Here is a 17,912-nt window from a genome sequence, read left to right as displayed (position 1 = left end):
CCTTGCTTCATTTGAGGATGGACTAAGAAGCTTCTGGATTTTAAAGATATTAAAGGAGATGACAGCCCCTTTCTCTATATGCTGTAAAAGCATAGCACTGAATAATCCCATGAACAATTACCTAGAAACAGGATCAAATGGAAGCTACATTATGCATAACCTCAAATTACATGATAGCAGGAACTACCCATACTAGGATATTGAGACCAAAGAATCACTTATTCTCCACAGTTTTATCATAAACACTTATGCTCAGCAGATGCCGGAGACCTTACTTATATTTCCATGAATTTGGACAATCTGCATGTAGACAGAAGTGATAGAAGAAACAATTCATGTTCTTTCTTAAATGCCTTAATTTGCCCATGGTTTAGGTAAAATCCCAAGCCAAAGAAGAATATTAGAGGCATGTCAACTGTAAGATTCTATAATCACCAATAAACTCTAAAGTTCTGGAATTTCAGAATAAATTACTGCACTTAATTGGACATAAATTTTAAAAGATCAATTCCAAATGCCAAACGGCCTGCAACTGGATATAGGTCCCTCCTATTTACACACCACCTTCCAGCCTAGAAAAAAACTGTATGGAGATGGGCACTGCATCAAATAAAAGTTTTTTATATGATTAATATTAAGAAGAGAAGAAAAGTTAGTTGTGCAAATCCAAAACATTTCCTTAATACCTTTACTGGGGATAATAATACTCAGAGGCATGCTTGGCAGTAGCAAGTTCGAAAACATACAAGAAAATTTTCCAGGTTTGTTCAGTCTCATGACACTGGTGGATCACAAACAAAAAGTTACAAAGATCTGTTCTTGACTTATGAAAAAAGTACGTATCATAAACCTATTTACTGTCACGTGTTCTCCATGGATATAAAAATCAAGAATAGCAAACACATTTATCTAGAACTCCACACAGCATATGATTTATATTTACTACATAAATATTAAACTACATGCAATATTTCCTTAATTTTTTATAATCCCTAAAGATGATTTATATATTTCTAAATTAATTTTATAATATAACTTATATGTCTGTTCCATCCTTAATTCTACTTTGAGTGATTATGTAATGCAAAGTAATGTGGAGAACCTATTAATTATGTGAAAATAACATTCAGGAGCAAGAAACAGATAAAATATAAATATGTGTAATTTTTATACAAAGCTGAATTTTTAAAAACAAATAACAAGCATAAATTATTGCACTACTTGGTTATTCCAGCTGCATCTTAGTCACATTGCAGTTTGAGGTTTAGAATACCATTTGGTTGTTTAAAGACATTAAAAGCAAGAATTTTTTTTTAATAAAAATGCATTTTTGCCTATTTTGTTCTTTGTCTTATATGTTGAAAAGACCCTAAATCTATTCAGAAATATTAATAGAAATGCAGTCTTCGCAATCTCCTTTTAATAGGATTCTACAAGTATGATCACCTATATGAGGTCTTTTAAGAAGGCTCCAAGGCTTCTCTGGTGGCTCAGACAGTAAAGAATCTGTCTGCAATGCGGGAGACCTGAGTTTGATCCCTGGGTCAGGAAGATCCCCTGGAGGAGGAAATGGCAACCCACTCTAGTATTCTTGCCTGGAGAATTCCATGGAGAGAGGAGTCTGGTGGGCTACAGCCCACAGGGTCTCAAAGAGTTGGACACAACTGGGTGACTAGCACTCACTCAAGAAGTTGTGGCAGTGTCCTTTAGCCAATTCGATGATTTTAATATCAAGACATTATATTATAAAGAAGAGATATAAGATTTTAGCTTGCAAAGGGATGTAATAAAATATAACAACACAGACATGATTCTTTAAGAAAATATCATTCTATTTTACATATGAAAAAATAAGGTGATTTAAAAGAACCATTTCAAATAAGAACATTGATTGGGACATTTTAATTCAACGGTATATTTAGAAAAACACTTGCATTGAGATTGCTATCACTTTGTGATATATTTTAACAATCAGTAAAATATTTTTCAATAAAATTGAAGTCCAAGTACATAACCAGTTATATTAGTTGCTAGAGTTAAATGTTATCTATGTTTTGTCTGCTGCATAATGTCAGCTATTTAGCATGGAACAAAATATGCTCAGTAAGGAGGCAGAAATGGTATGGGAAAGGACTTGAGACTTTTTAAGTTTGTTTCAATTTTTGGAAAAACATCAGAGACTTTTCAATCAAAATATGAAAATACTTAAAATTAGTTCATAAATAATATCTTATGTAATAACTAATAAGAATTAACAGGTCCATCAATTAGAGAAAGCTTATTACTGAGGGTCCAAAAGATCTTTGAGAAATGTGTGAAATCTTTCATATTCCATTTATAAATTTACACCACAAGTTGTAAATGGTATTCCAGCAACTCCGATAGTATTTCTAATTTCTGCTTGAAGATGTTATAACTAACTAGAATCTTGAAAATATTATGAAGTCAGATTAATAGAAATAAAATAAAAACAAAGTAAAAAGTAATCTTCCATGTCTCTTCCTGTAGCACTATTGTTTAACTTTTAAAAATTTACCCATCTAACATTTGAGATGTATCTCAATAGCATGTATTTAATAACAGTATTATCCATTTTTCCTCCAATCCACCTCCAAAGTTGCTATATGCATGGGAGCCTGATACTGGCTTCCAAAGAATCACTAGTAAGCAAAATATAGAATCTGCATATACCTTCCAGGCAAGGAGATACTGTAGAGCTTTAATTTTTGTAGTTTATATTTTTCTAAAATCAGATCCTCAAGATGCAGAACCAGAGATGGAGATTTTTGTGCAAGTTAATTGAAGAATTGCTGTTAGGTGAAATCTATATGAGAATGAGGGATGCAGTAGGGCAGGTGAAGAAACTGGGCAAAGATATGGATTTAGTGGAAATTTTAATTAAATTTTAAAAATTGAATTTAAAAAATAGGGTACCACAGAGTTGTCTCACCCTAAGGAAGGAAACAGCCTTTTGTACCCTAGTATCAGTCATTGAGGGCTTCATAAGTAGCTCAGTGGTAAAGAATCTGCCTGCCAATGCAAGAGATGTGGGTTTGATCTCTGGATCGGGAAGATCCCTGGGTTGGGAGGAGGAAATGGCAACCCACTCCAGTATTCTTGCCTGGGAAATCCTATGGACAGAGGAGCCTGGCAGGCTACGGTCCATGGGGTCGCAAAAGAGCCAAACACAACTTAGCGACTAAACAGCATCATCAGTCATTGACTACGTGGGAAGGAGCATGACCTACCCAGCATTTCTCAGTAAGGAAGCTCCAGGCTGAGGGTAATTTTCAAAAGAAGTGTTAGATGTGAGCTATCAGCAGCATCTGCAGAGTGAGAGCACCAACCTTATCAAGGACATCTGGGCAGGTCCCCAAAAGTGTCCATTATACCATTATGAAAATAATGGATGTTTTTCATCTTTCAAACTGAAAGTACTTCAGTACCAGTAATTCTGATATGCTTTAATCTATGAGAATTACTTCCCTAGAGCCTGAGTGCTTTCAACCATGGCATCTGAGAGGGATTGCCAAAGCAACTTGATACTTCAGTATGGATCCTGAAATTTGTTGTGTTGTATTTTTTCAACAAGACCCATTAAATCTGCTTTTAAATCCTTGTAATTTTTCAGATTAATCTTTAAAAAAAAAAAAAGACTGCTATATCCCACAAATATAGTCTTAGACTCTCCTAGAGATAGTAATCACTAATTGAACCAAATCTCTTCTGTTCTTTGATAGCTAAAGAAAGTGGTTCACAAAATAATACACAAGGAGCAGGGAAATTTGGTGTGAGCACACTTAGGTGGGAAAAAAAAATCAGGTAGAAATAGGTATGATCAAAGAAATCTAAAACAACTAAAAAGAAAACACAAGTAACTGCAAAACACTTATCGTGTCATTTTTCTCTTTTGGGTGTGTAAAGAAAATCATGAGAAAACAGAGTTGATTCTTAAGTTCTGTAAGTTCCAACTTAAGTTTTCCCTAAGATCTTTTGAATGAGTTGAAAGAAAGCCATAAAGAGATGATTATAGATTTCCAGACACCAAGTTGACCTGAAGGTCCCAGAACTCTGCTGGAAAGTTGGACTACTAGATCAGAATTTTTAGATTGTGTTATTTTAAAATGTATATATATAAATACATGTATATATATATATACACATACACACACATATATGTAAGTATCTATATTTTCAAAATATATATTATGAGGTTTGGGGGTTTATTTCTTTTGTTTTTTGCCTGTGGTGGGTCTTCATTACTACACACGGGCTTTTCTCTAGTTGCTGCAAGCGGGGGCTACTCTCTAGCTGCAGTGCTCAGGATTCTCATTGCAGTAGCTTCTCTTATGGCAGAGCACAGGCTCTAGGCATGTGGGCTTCAGTGGTTGCATAGCGTGGGCTCAGCAGTTGCGTCTCACAGGCTTAGTTGCTCCGCGGCATGTGGGATCTTCCCAGACCAGGAATCAAACCAGTGTCCCTTCCATTGAAAGGTGGATTCTTGACCACTGGACTACCAGAGAAGCCCCCAAAATACATAAATTGTTAATAAATCCACAGTTACATTAAGCAGTGAGCACGTAATAACAGTTTAGGATTATTGCATAAGGTACAAAATTACAAGTAAGATTTTATTTGTCTATTATCTTTATAATATAATTAGCATAGCTATACATGGTCTTAGTAACCAATTCTATTTTTAAATATAAAGGAGTAGAAATTATTTCCTATATTTGAAACCGACTGGGTCAAACCCCATCACCATAGACAAACCACATTCCAATAACAAGGCACTATCATTTAACCTCCAATGACATTTACTAATAGAAAATAGGAAGTGTTGGACTATACATTAAAATGGTTAAAGAAGAATCATATCTTAAATTTGTGTTTCTCTTTGTTTATTGAGCTATACCAAGATTTATTTTTTATTGAGAGAAAAATCATATATTCGTCCTGTCCTCTGCTTTTTAAAAAATGGTTTCTACCTCGACTTTGAATGACTAATTTAGTAGGATACCTCCACTAAGGTACAAGATTTGCTTATTCCTATACTGCAAGATGGAGAAGGCAATGGCACCCCACTCCAGTACTCTTGGTTGGAAAATCCCATGGACGGAGGAGCCTGGTAGGCTGCAGTCCATGGGGTCGCTAAGAGTCAGAAGGACTGAGCAACTTCACTTTCACCTTTCACTTTCATGCATTGGAGAAGGAAATACCAACCCACTCCGGTGTTCTTGCCTGGAGAATCCCAGGGATGGCTGAGCCTGGCGGGCTGCCATCTATGGGGTCGCACAGAGTCGGACATGACTGAAGCGACCTAGCAGCAGCATACTGCAAGAAAACCCTGTAGTATACTGGGTTTTGTATAACTTGCACACACCAGCTGGGAGCAGCTTCAGTTCTCTGAAGGTGTCCATCTCTGAGACACAATGTGAGGGTCACCAAAGAGACAAACAATTGAGAGCCACTTTCACTTAGGTATCTTCTACTGATTGTGAACTAGGGCATTCTCAGTGCTTTTACTCTGGACAACACAGTCATCCTTTTAAATCATAATTAACTTAAAAATATACAACAAAATTCTAACCAATAGGTTTAAACTTTGAATTTTTAAAAAGTAAACACATATTACTTACAATCTTCAAAATTCACACATTCATTATTTTTACATGATCTTTATTACCAGGATAACTTGAAATAGAAAGGCTCTTAAGCATTTGTTGTATATTTTTAAATGCTTTTTATCTTTCATGGTTTACATACTTTTTGCAAACCAGCTAAGCTTTTCCTGGAGAAGGAAATAGCAACCCATTCCAGTATTTCTGCCTGGAAAATTCCATGGACAGAGGAGCCTAGCAGGCTACAGTCCATGGGGTTGCAGAGTCGGGCACAACTGAGCACACACTGCCCAGTCAGTCTTTTCCTTTATATTAAAGTATCCAATTACATTGATAATTCAGTTGTGACTTGAGTTGTATCTTTCAGGAATGTTGAAGTTTTGTACATATTTTATAATTACTAAAACTGGTGTTTTCTTTCCATAAAATTAATAAATACAATCATAATACAGTCTTAGTCTCAGATGTGTACAACTGCAGTCTTTTTACTTTAACTTAAACCTCAGAAAAATTATACAGGTAATAAATGAAAACACTGTCACTATAAAAATTAAATAATATAGAAATATAGAGACTAAAAAGTAATTTTTTTTAAAAAAAGAAGCTTCCTTTTCTCTCTGCCTCACACTGCCGATGCACTTTGTCAGTCAGTGTATCAGAAATCCACAACTGTAGAGCCTACGAGACATTTGTCACTGGCCTTTTGACCTCCTGATTTCACTGCCAGCTCTAAGCAACACTCCAGCATGGTCTACTCTACATAAAGCCATATTTTATCTAAAAGAATCATAGTTTGACTGAATGTAGCTCACAAGAGAACAATTTTTCACTTTAGAAACCTTATTTTAGCATAAGTGACAAAAAAGACTTTAGTGAATTTTTCACTTCTCAATCCATTATTTTGAAATGGTATAATGTCAAAAAATTTGACAATTGAAGGGGCTTTGGGGAAGCTCGCAGGGATGATAATCAGAAAGCTGATTATTGATACTATTTTAGGAATAACGAAGAAGGAGAATCCACAGCCACCTACAGTTACTCACTCTTGGTTTTAATTGCTTCTACTATTTTATGCTATATATAAAGCTGAGAAGAAAAGCCAGTAGGAGCTCTGACAGAATCAGTAAATTGTATGAAACTCAGTGACCCAACTATTCACCGCAAGTTAAGGTCTCATATTAAATACAGGCTTTAAAGTTTAAAGAAGTCATAAAATAAAAGAAATGGAAAATATTTCACCTGTTTTTCCCAAATAGGCAAGAAATCTGGAAAAACAGTATGTAAAAGAGTGTGATCTCTTAAAAGAAAATGTGAAAATCAAATGAAAGAAGATTCTTTTTTTAAGCTTAAGAATTTTACCAAGAAATAAACAGAAATAAAAAGATAGTTTAGGTCACAATAGAGAGACTCCCAGAGATTTTTAATTTTTAGGTAATAATTGGAATACTGTAACAATCAATTAAAGAAAAATTACAATTATAATTCCTACAGGAATACCTCCAGGATATTAAAGTTTGGTTCCAGACCACTGCAATACAATGAATATTGCAATGAAGCAAGCCCCACAGAATTTTTGGTTTCCAAATACCGTTAAAAGTTACATTTATACTATAATGTATTCTTTTAAGTGTGCAATAGCATTATGTCTAAAAATAATATAGATGCCTTAATTCAAAAATACTTTATTGCCAGGGGATTCCCTGGTGGCTCAGATGGTAAAAACACTTTATTGCCTTTTTTTTATAGTGAGTGAAGAAATGGAATGGGAGGTTGGAGTTAGCAGATGCAAGCTTTTATGTATAGAATGGATAAACAAGGTCCTGCTGTGTAGCACAGGGAACTATATTCAATATCTCATGATAAACCATAATGCAAAAGCATATTTTAAAAAAAAGAGTATCTAAGTCTTCAATGAGTAACATCAATGATCACTGATCACAGACTACAAACAGAATAAAATATTGCGAGACTTACCAAAATGTGACACAGAAACATTGAAGTAAGCAGATGCTGTTGGAGAAATGGCACCAACAGACTTGCTTAACAGAAAGTTGCCACAAACCTTCAATTTGTTTAAAAAAATGCAGTATCTGCAAAGTACAGTAAAGTGAAGTACAGTAAAACAAGGTATGCCCATATAAAGTCGGCAAAGCCAAACATAATTTTAACTCTTATATTCAGATTCCCCAAAAGAGAATACTGCATGATAATCAGCATCAAACTATTTAAAAAATTCAATTTTTTAGTAGCCAATTTGTCATTTCTAACAGGAATCGCAGATAAAAGGAAATAAGCTTTTGGGCTGCTATTATCAAGTCATAAGGGCAGTATCTTGAAAACTGTATATCTATATACATTTTTCTTTTTGACTACTAAATAAATCTTTACAGTGACATAAAAGAATGATGAAAATGTATTTTTTCTGTTAGGATTGCTCCATTATATTGTTACTATCTATAATCACATAACCAGTTTCTATGGGTTTTAATAGTCCCCTGTTGCACCAATGGATTATTAATAAATATGTGATTTTTATTTTAATATTTCTTTATATAAAAGTTCATGAAAGACAGTTTTGAATTTCTTTAAAATCTGTGGATAAGATTTTTGTGATGTTTTTAGAGAACTTTGATCAGTTGTATAATTTGTAATCTCTGTCTTTTGAGGCTCAATTATTTTAGGTTTCTAAAGCAACTTTCTTTCTGTTCATTATTTATGGATTTCATATTCATTGTTTTGTCAGCTAAAGTTCAGTCATACACTAGAGCATCATATTCAGCTGCCAATGCCCTCTTATTTTTTTTTCTTTCCTTTCCTTCCCTCTCTTCTCTTTCTCTCTCCTCTTCTTTAGTTTCTAATGATCACTGGATAAATCTCTTCTCTTGCTGCATACAAAGTCTTCAATTATTAAGCTAGGAAACTGTTCAGAGCTCAAGATTTGACTTTCAGCAATTAACCTTACAATATTTTTTTTCACACTTTTGACTCTTAAAGTAAAATTATTGATAATATCTTTATTTTTGATATGTCAAGTGGTCTAATAATCACAGGGATTAAGTAAACACAGTCTACTGTGTATTTGTCATGCTGCTCCTTTGAGCCATATCATAGCTTAATATTAATATTGCCCAATTTATGAAAAAAAAATTTGCCAATATTTGACCCCCAAAAAAGTTGCACTTTACAAGCTACTGAATCAATGGCTATGTTTACTATTTCTATGAGTCATTTTTTTCCTCCAGAAACACTGTCTGAACTTTTATAGTTATATGAAAGCATAAAATATCATATTTTATAATATATAACCAATATGTTCTAAATTATAATTGCTATAGTATGCAATTTTTATCTGACGTATGGCCTTCCTAGAAACCAATTTCTTAGCATCAGCTACAGCCAAGTTTTTTTCAGAATTTTAAAGAAAAGCATATTTCACAAACTGATGTTGCAGTTCCCTTAAGACAAGTTCTATTTTGGTGTCTACATTTACAATAGCTGAGACTGTCACAGTCATTCACCTTCATCATTAAACGGTCATATAAAGTTCCTTTCTCCTCTAAAGTTAGAATGTTAAATGTTAGCCTTGTAGACTCACTTCCTGAGTCCTTCAGGGTTTATGTCCAGTGGTGTGCAGGCTAGGTAACCAATAAGACAAGGTCAGATCTTAACACTATGAAAAACCTTCCATACCCATCTTTTTTCAAAATCACTTGTGAAAAGCAAAACTTTTAAAAAGCCCATTATGGGTACTTTTGGAAAAAACCATTTATAAACTTATATGAAAACTGGTTCAAAAACTGGGGTAGGAATATGAAATTGCAACAGGTCGTGCTGGCGGGGTTCCTCTGTGATCCCTGAGTCCATTGGATCTGTGTCTGTCTCAAGCACACTTAGATATTGGTGTTTGATAGGAGAAAAGACTTATTTGGACAGGACTGCGAGAAGGCAATGGCACCCCACTCCAGTACTCTTGCCTGGAAAATCCCATGGACGGAGGGAGGAGCCTGGTAGGCTGCAGTCCATGGGGTCGCTAAGAGTCGGACAAGACTGAGCGACTTCACTTTCACTTTTCACTTTCCTGTATTGGAGAAGGAAATGGCAACCCACTCCAGTGTTCTTGCCTGGAGAATCCCAGGGACGGGGGAGCCTGGTGGGCTGCCGTCTATGGGGTCGCACAGAGTCGGACACGACTGAAGCGACAGCAGCAGCAGCAGCAGTGGCGATACTGTTGCTCTGCTGCAAGATGCCCTCTAGAGGTGGTACTGAGGGAAAACCACTGTGCTGCTGAGGCACTAAAGAACATGAGCTGAACATGAGGTGCAAAATATTAGAAAAACACACTCAGATAAGCCATTAGCCAATAACTAGACTCGGCCACTGTTGCAGATCTGATGCTCTATTGACTTGGAGCGGCCAAAGGAGATAACCTCTAAATGTTCTTAAGGACCATCAGAAAACCCTCTTGTTGGGACCTATGTCCACTATTAAGAGTAAAACAATAGTTGGAGCCATTATCGCTGAGAGCCACCACGAGGAAACCACAGATGATATAGGAAAGACTTTCCAGCCCTCTTGCCATCCCCTTCCCTAAATAAAGATGGCACTCAGTATAGGGTCAGTAAAAGTTGTTATATTCCCTCTTATCAGTTGGGAATTTGAGGGAAAGATAACAAATGTCTTTCAGTACACTCCAAGACTAAGAGTAAAGAAGAATTTCCTGTCAGTAAATCTAGTACAGTTGGGAGACTCAGAAGTCTCTTAAAGTGGGCTTTGCTGGATAAAAAGACACTGGACTGTAGCTCAGTCTTCAAATTTTCAATAATTATAACAACATTTATTGACCCCATACTGAATGCCGTCCACTACTTTAAGTATTTTATATGTATTCACTCAATCTAGTAACTATGAGGTATAAACCACTATTACAGGCTTCCTTGGTGGCCCAGAGAGTAAAGAATCTGCCTGCAATGCAGGAGACCCGGGATTCCTGGCTTGGGAAAATCCCCTGGAGAAAGGAATGGCTACCCACTCCAGTGTTCTTGCCTGGAGAATTCCATGGACAGAGGAGCCTGGCCAGCAATGGGTCGCAAAGAGTTGTACACAACTGAACACACACACCTGCAGCCAACACCTTTGTTGCAGCCCACTGAGAACTGAGTTAAATGTCTAACTTGAAGAACTGTCAGATAATAAATTTGTGATGTTTTAAGCCACTAAGCTTGTGATAACTTATTATAATAGCAGCAAAAATACCTAATACACACTACTCATTGAAAAACAGTTACTGAGATATTTTCCTTATTTGGGCAAAATAGATTTGCTATAGGTATATAGCAAATAGGCGTATAGCTATAGGTATATAGACTTAGGTTTATAGGTTGTTTCACTAGTTTGGAGGTATTGCATGATAGTCTGATCCACATTTAGCACTCTGCTAAGCATTAAAAGAAATAAATATTTTAAGATCTTGTCCAAAGAACTATAAAATTGGTCATATGCCATGATTTGGATCTTTGATACATACAAGATACATACAAGTGCTTACTGCACTTGGAATTTAGGAGATGGCTCTTTACCAATCAGTGGGAAGTTATTGCTCTAATTTTAAGAATACAAATAGTTTGGTGATTCTTCACCGATATCTGTCAGTGTCAAAGTATTCTTTGAAATCTCAGAACATAATGAATTTGTTGAAAGGGTGACACACTGCTACAAAGAACTTTTTCAAAACAGTGTCAAAGTTTTCATATTTCTCATCTATATTCATCATAATAGAGACCATAAAATGAGCTCAGAATTATTTGCTCTCTTTCATATGACAGTGTTTATATACGTAAATACAGTGGAAAATCAGGGCACTGGCCTTTCCAAGCAGTCTTTGGGGAAACATTCCACCTCCAAAAATAATGAATGCTGCACACCATTATCAAACATGACACTCATTGCTATCTGTTTTGACTAATGAGGCAATATGCAGGCTGATAGGATATATGTATATACAGAAAAAAGGAAACTATATCAATAACAGTAGCAATTTCATAGTTGGTAAAAAAAATTAATTGAAAAGAACTATTAAAGCTTTAGAAAACAGCAATAAATACTTAGGAAGACTCAGGCCACCATAAAAGTAAGCTTCAAAGCAAGTCTTCAGAACAGTGGCTGAGTTCTGCAGAGCTTTGTGATGAATGAAATTAAACTTACCACAGACATGACATTTGTATTCTTCTGGCAGTCCGGTTGTAGGGTATTGCTGGTTCCTCCCAGCATTGCAGATATGATGGTCACAATTCTGCTTCTACGGTCTGGATTCACACAAACATTATTAAAACCGTTCCTGTACAATGAGCTGGAAAAAGGCAATCAAAATTAACTAGGGAGCAAAGACTTTGACTGCTGGGACAAAATATAATAGTAAAAGCAGCTTCACCTTCAGCATCCAGAGATGCAGGGCCTTATTTTGGGCAATAATGTCATTCTGTCTGTTGAACAGTGAACTCAACAGCAAAAAGAGGGAACCACCAAGGAAACTGAGTACTCACACACTCTCCTGGATTGACGGAGAATGAGAGTTATGTGCTCAGTAGGAAAAGGACTGTAAGAATTATATTTGTTTTTGCAACCAATGCCATTCACTGGTCTAGTGGATTAGTCGTTATGTTTTATTTAACTGTCCCTTTCAAACAACCTGTTTTCTTTTTCCTTGTGGATTGAGCATTTGTACAACTGAACTGACCAAAGCAGCTAGCTATTTGGACGCGACACCGAATTGTGACACCATAAACTTAAAGTTTTTTAAGTTTTTATTACTGTTTTCTTAAAATTGTAGTACCTTATTTTTCTTATAAGTAGTGTCTAATTATTGTAGAAAAATAAGAAAATTAGAAAGTGCAGATAAGCAAAAATAAAGAGAAATATATATATATATTACTGTACTGTACTGTAAGTCACTTCAGTCGTGTCCGACTCTGTGCGACCCCATAGACGGCAGCCCACCAGGCTCCCCCGTCCCTGGGATTCTCCAGGCAAGAACACTGGAGTGGGTTGCCATTTCCTTTTCCAGTGCATGAAAGTGAAAAGTGAAAGTGAAGTCACTCAGTCGTGTCCAACTCTTAGCGACCCCATGGACTGCAGCCTACCAGGCTCCTCCATCCATGGGATTTTCCAGGCAAGAGTACTGGAGTGGGGTGCCATTGCCTTCTCCGATATATATAGTACATATATATATATGTAAGGGTATACCTCTAAACATTAACAGTGGTTGTACTAGGTAATGTAACATCATATATACACATCGATAATATGTATGTATATATATACACACATATTTACACATATATATGATGTCTCATTACCCAGTACAGCCACTGCTAAGTTTAGAAGTATATCCTTCCAGACAGTTTTCCACAAACATATACATTTAAACATGTTTCACTGAAAAAAGTATTATGCCACACATGTTTTATAACTTGCTTGTTTTTGCTAAGCACCAGTATACTTCTGTATCTGTCACCTAAGGACTTCATTTGTAATGACCACATATCATTCTATTAAATAGATTTATCATAATTTATTTAATCTATCTCCTATTGTTAGATATTTTGGTGTGGTTTCTAATTTTTTTATTACAAATAATATCATAATGAATATATTGGTAAATCCTTGTTGCATACTTATCCAGTTATTTCCTTAACCTAAGTTCTAGAAGTCAAATTACTGGTTAAAGTTATGCACTTTTCTAAAAATGTAATGCCTATCTAGAGTTTCATCTTTGAATGGAAAAGAAAATGAGTTAAAATCAGAAGATAAAAATCACTCAAAAGCCTTAATGTCTCATAAAGATCTGAATTGCTAAAGTAAAAACATGGAAATATTTTAATTAGGGCCTGCTTGTTAAACCACTTACATACACACAAAGTTATGGGTTTAAGTGAGTCATTAAGTCTACAGATTAGCAAGAGAGATAATTTTCTGAATAACAAGCAAAGCCATTATAATATTATCTTCTATTAATACTTATTTTAATAAAAATTATTTTTGTAATTTAAAAATAATAAGAGCAATATTGATATACAATTCATACAACATAAAATTCACCCTTTTGAAATGTACAGTCAAGTGATTTATAAGTATAGTCACAGAGTTGTGCAATCATCACCACTATCTAATTTCAGAATCCTTTTATTACCTTAAATAAAATCTGTACACATTAACAGTCGCTCCTCAGCCCCCCGCTTCCCAGCCTCCAGCAAACACTAATCTGCTTTCTATTTCTGTGCATCTGCCTCTTCTTGACATTTCACATAAATGGAATCATACAATATGTGGTCTTTTGTGAATGGCTTATTTCACTTAGCATTGTTTTCAAGTTCATTGATGTCAGCCCTTCATTTCTTTCCCCTGTCGAATAATATTCCACTGAATATACACGTTTTGTTTGTCCATTCTTAGGACAAATGCTATTCTTAGGATATTAATTAAAATTTTCTCATCATACTTCAAATACTTCAGTAGCTCCCCAAACCGATAAGGATGTCCATTAAAGGCCCCCTGGCACCTACTTAATTTGAGGGGTTGATGGGTTCTTCTCTCATACTCCCAACCCAACCAACTTGAACCCTTCCACAACCACTGCAGTCATAATAGAACTACTTGCAGCCTCCTTAATATAAAAGGCATGCAAAAAAATAAATAAATAAAAGGCATGCACTTGTGTATATGCCATCCCTTCTATGTGGAATATCTTTCCTCTCCTTATCTGTGTGGACCCTTTAATTTTCATTTATGATCAGTTTCCAGATAGCTCCTCTTTTTGAAAGCTTCAAACTCTAAGGTTAATATGGATGCAATATTTTAAATATTTAAATCTATTATATTTCTATCATAATTAGAAGCCCCAACACACTAAGGATAAGCTGAATTCAGCTTTTTAAATAATTTATTATCCCTCTATTTAACACCTGTCACACTGCATTATACTTACTGGTTTTCTTAACTTTTCTTCTACTATATAGTGTGCTCACTGAGGCCAAAAATTATATTCAATGTACCTTTATAATACCAGCAATCAGGCCTCAGTTCAGTTCAGTTCATTCACTCAGTCCTGTCCAGCTTTTAGAGACCTGATGGACTGTACCACCCCAGGCTCCTTGTCCATCACCAACTCCCAGAGCTTACTCAAACTCACATCTGTCAAGTCAGTGATTCCATCCAACCGTCTCATATTTTATTGCCCCCTTCTCCACCAGCCTTCAATCTTTTCCAGTATCAGGATCTTTTAGAGTGAGTCAGTTCTTCACATCAGGTGGCCAAAATATGGAGTATCAGCTTCAGCATCAGTCCTTCCAATGAATATCCAGGACTGATTTCCTTTAAGATGGACTGGTTGGATATCCTTGCAGTCCAAGGGATTCTCAAGAGTCTTCTCCAACACCATAGTTCAAAAGCATCAATTCTTCAGTGCTCAGCTTTCTTTATAGTCCAACTCTCACATCCATATATGACTACTGGAAAAACCATAGCTTTGACTAGAAGCTACGGACCTTTATTGGCAAAGTAATGTGTCTGCTTTTTAATATGTCTAGGTTGGAAATAGCTTTTCTTCCAAGGAACAAGAATCTTTTAATTTAATGGCTGCAGTCACCATCTGCAGTGATTTTGGAGACCCAAAAATAAAGTGTCTCACTGTTTCCGTTGTTTCCCTATCTATTTGCTGTTTAGTGATGGGACCAGATACATGATCTTAGTTTTCTGAATGTTGAGTTTTAATCTAACTTTTTCACTCTTCTCTTTCACTTTCATCAAGAGGCTCCTTAGTTCTTCGCTTTCTGCCATAAGGGTGGTGTCCTCTGCATGTCTGAGGTTATTGATATTTATCCCAGCAATCTTGATTCCAGCTGGTACTTCATCCAGCCCGGCATTTCTCATGATGTACTCAGCATATAAGTTAAATAAGCAGGGTGACAATATGCACCCTTGATGTACTCCTTTCTGAAGCACTACCTTACACAGATTACCATGAAAGGAATTGCTGAGTTTTCCAAATTTGCTGGCATATTGAGTGCAGCACTTTCACAGCATCATATTTTAAGATTTGAAATAGCTCAACTGAAATTCCATCACCTCCACTAGCTTTGTTCACAGTGATACTTCCTAAGGCCCACTTGCTTCACATTCTAGGATGTCTGGCTCTAGGTTAGTGATCACACCATCGTGGTTATCCAGGTCATGAAGATCTTCTTTGTATAGTTCTTCTGTGTATTCTTGCCACCTCTTCTTAATATCTTCTGCTTATGTTAGGTTCATACCATTCCTGTCCTTTATTGTGCCCATCTTTGCATTAAATGTTCCCTTGGTATCTCTAATTTTCTTGAAGAGATCTCTAGTCTTTCCCATTATATTGTTTTCCTCTATTTCTTTGCATTTATCACTGAAGAAGTCTTTCTTATCTCTCCTTGCTATTCTTTGGATCTGTGCATTCAAATGGGTATATCTTTCCTTTTTTCCTTTGCCTTTTGTGTCTTTTCTTTTCTCAGTATTTGTAAGGCCTCCTCAGACACCATTTCACCTTTTTACATTTCTTTTTCTTGGGGATGGTCTTGATCACTGCCTCCTGTACAATGTCATGAACTTCTGTCCATAGTTCTTCAGGCACTCTGTCTATAAGATCTAATCCCTTGAATCTATTTGTCACTTCCACTGTATAATCATAAGGGATTTTATTAAGGTCATACCTGAATGGTTTAGTGGTTTTCCATACTTTCTTCAATTTCAGTCTTAATTTGGCAATAAGGAGTTCATGATATGAGCCACAGTCAGCTCCAGGTCTTTTTTTTTGCTGACTGAATAGCGCTTCTCCATCTTTGGCTGCAAAGAATATAATCAGTCTGATTTTGGTGTCGACCATCTGGTGATGTCCATGTGTAGAGTCTTCTCTTGTGTTGTTGGAAGCGGGTGTTTGCTATGACCAGTGCATTCTCTTCACAGAACTCTATTAGCCTTTTCCCTGCTTCATTCTGTACTCCAAGGCCAAATTTGCCTGTTACCCCAGGTGTTTCTTGACTTCCTACTTTTGCATTCCAGTCCCCTAAAATGAAAAGGACATCTCTTTGGGTGTTAGTTCTAGAAGGTCTTGTAAGTCTTCATAGAACCATTCAATGTCAGTTTCTTCAGCATTCCTGGTTGGGGCGTAGACTTGGATTACCATGATATTGAATGGTTTCCTTTGGAAATGAACACAGATCATTCTGTCATTTTTGAAATTGCATCTAAGTACTGCATTTCAGACTCTTTTGTTGACTATGATGGTTACTCCATTTCTTCTAAAGTATTCTTGCCCACAGTAGTAGATATAATGATCATCTGAGTTAAATTCACCCATTCTAGTCCATTTTAGTTCACTTATTCCTAAAATGTCCATGTTCAGTCTTGGCTATCTTCAGTTTGACCACTTCCAATTTACCTGATTCATGGACCTAACATTCCAAGTTCCTATGAAATATTGCTCTTTATAGCATTGAACTTTACTTTCACCACCAGTCACATCCAAAACTGGGTGTTGTTTTTGCTTTGGCTCCACCTCTTCAGTCTTTCTGGAGTTAGTTCTCCAGAAAACATATTGGGCACCTACTGACCTAGGGAGTTCATCTTTCAGTGTCCTATCATTTTGCCTTTTCATACTGTTGATGGGATTCTCAAGGCAAGAATACTGAAGTGGTTTGCCATTCCCTTTTCCAGTGGACCATGTTTTTTCAGAACTCTCAACCATGACCCATCCATTTTAGGTGGCCCTACACATCATGGCTCATAGTTCCATTGAGTTAGACAAGGCTGTGGTCCATGTGATCAGGGCCTCGTATATGGTAAAATGCAATGAATGTTTGCTTTGTGTACATGATAAATAAAATGATTTTTTTCCCTTGACTGGATAAAGTCTGTCTAAATTTTTTAATTTTTTAAATTATGAGTATATGATAAAACATTTACAGAAAACTTGGAAAATACAGAGCAAAGTTACATATAGTTCTACTATATATTACAATATTTTTAAAGTAAATTAATATTTTTAGTTGGAGTTTCAAGATCAAACTCTCAAAAATTAACAGAATGAACAGACAGAAGAGCAGAAGGACACAGTACGCTTGAAAAGCACTATGAACCAATTTAACATAATTAAGATTTATACAATTTTCACACAACAGCAGGGGATAAATTTTATTCAAGTTCCTGTAGATCATAAACCCAGAGACACTGGAACATATCCAGAGACATAAAAGAAGGTGCAAAAATTTCATG

At 35.8% G+C, this 17,912-nt stretch overlaps 1 protein-coding gene across 11 annotated transcripts in view; it reads left to right on the top strand.

The window, feature by feature from the left end:
* Positions 1 to 17,912, top strand: part of LRRC7 (leucine rich repeat containing 7) — a 622,091-nt gene that overhangs the window by 579,305 nt on the left and 24,874 nt on the right. The window lies entirely within an intron of this gene.

The sequence above is a fragment of the Bos indicus x Bos taurus genome, chromosome 3 (genome assembly GCF_003369695.1).
Source record: "Bos indicus x Bos taurus breed Angus x Brahman F1 hybrid chromosome 3, Bos_hybrid_MaternalHap_v2.0, whole genome shotgun sequence".
NCBI classification, from domain to species: Eukaryota; Metazoa; Chordata; class Mammalia; order Artiodactyla; family Bovidae; genus Bos; species Bos indicus x Bos taurus.
This window is presented reverse-complemented; position numbering and strand designations above follow the sequence as displayed.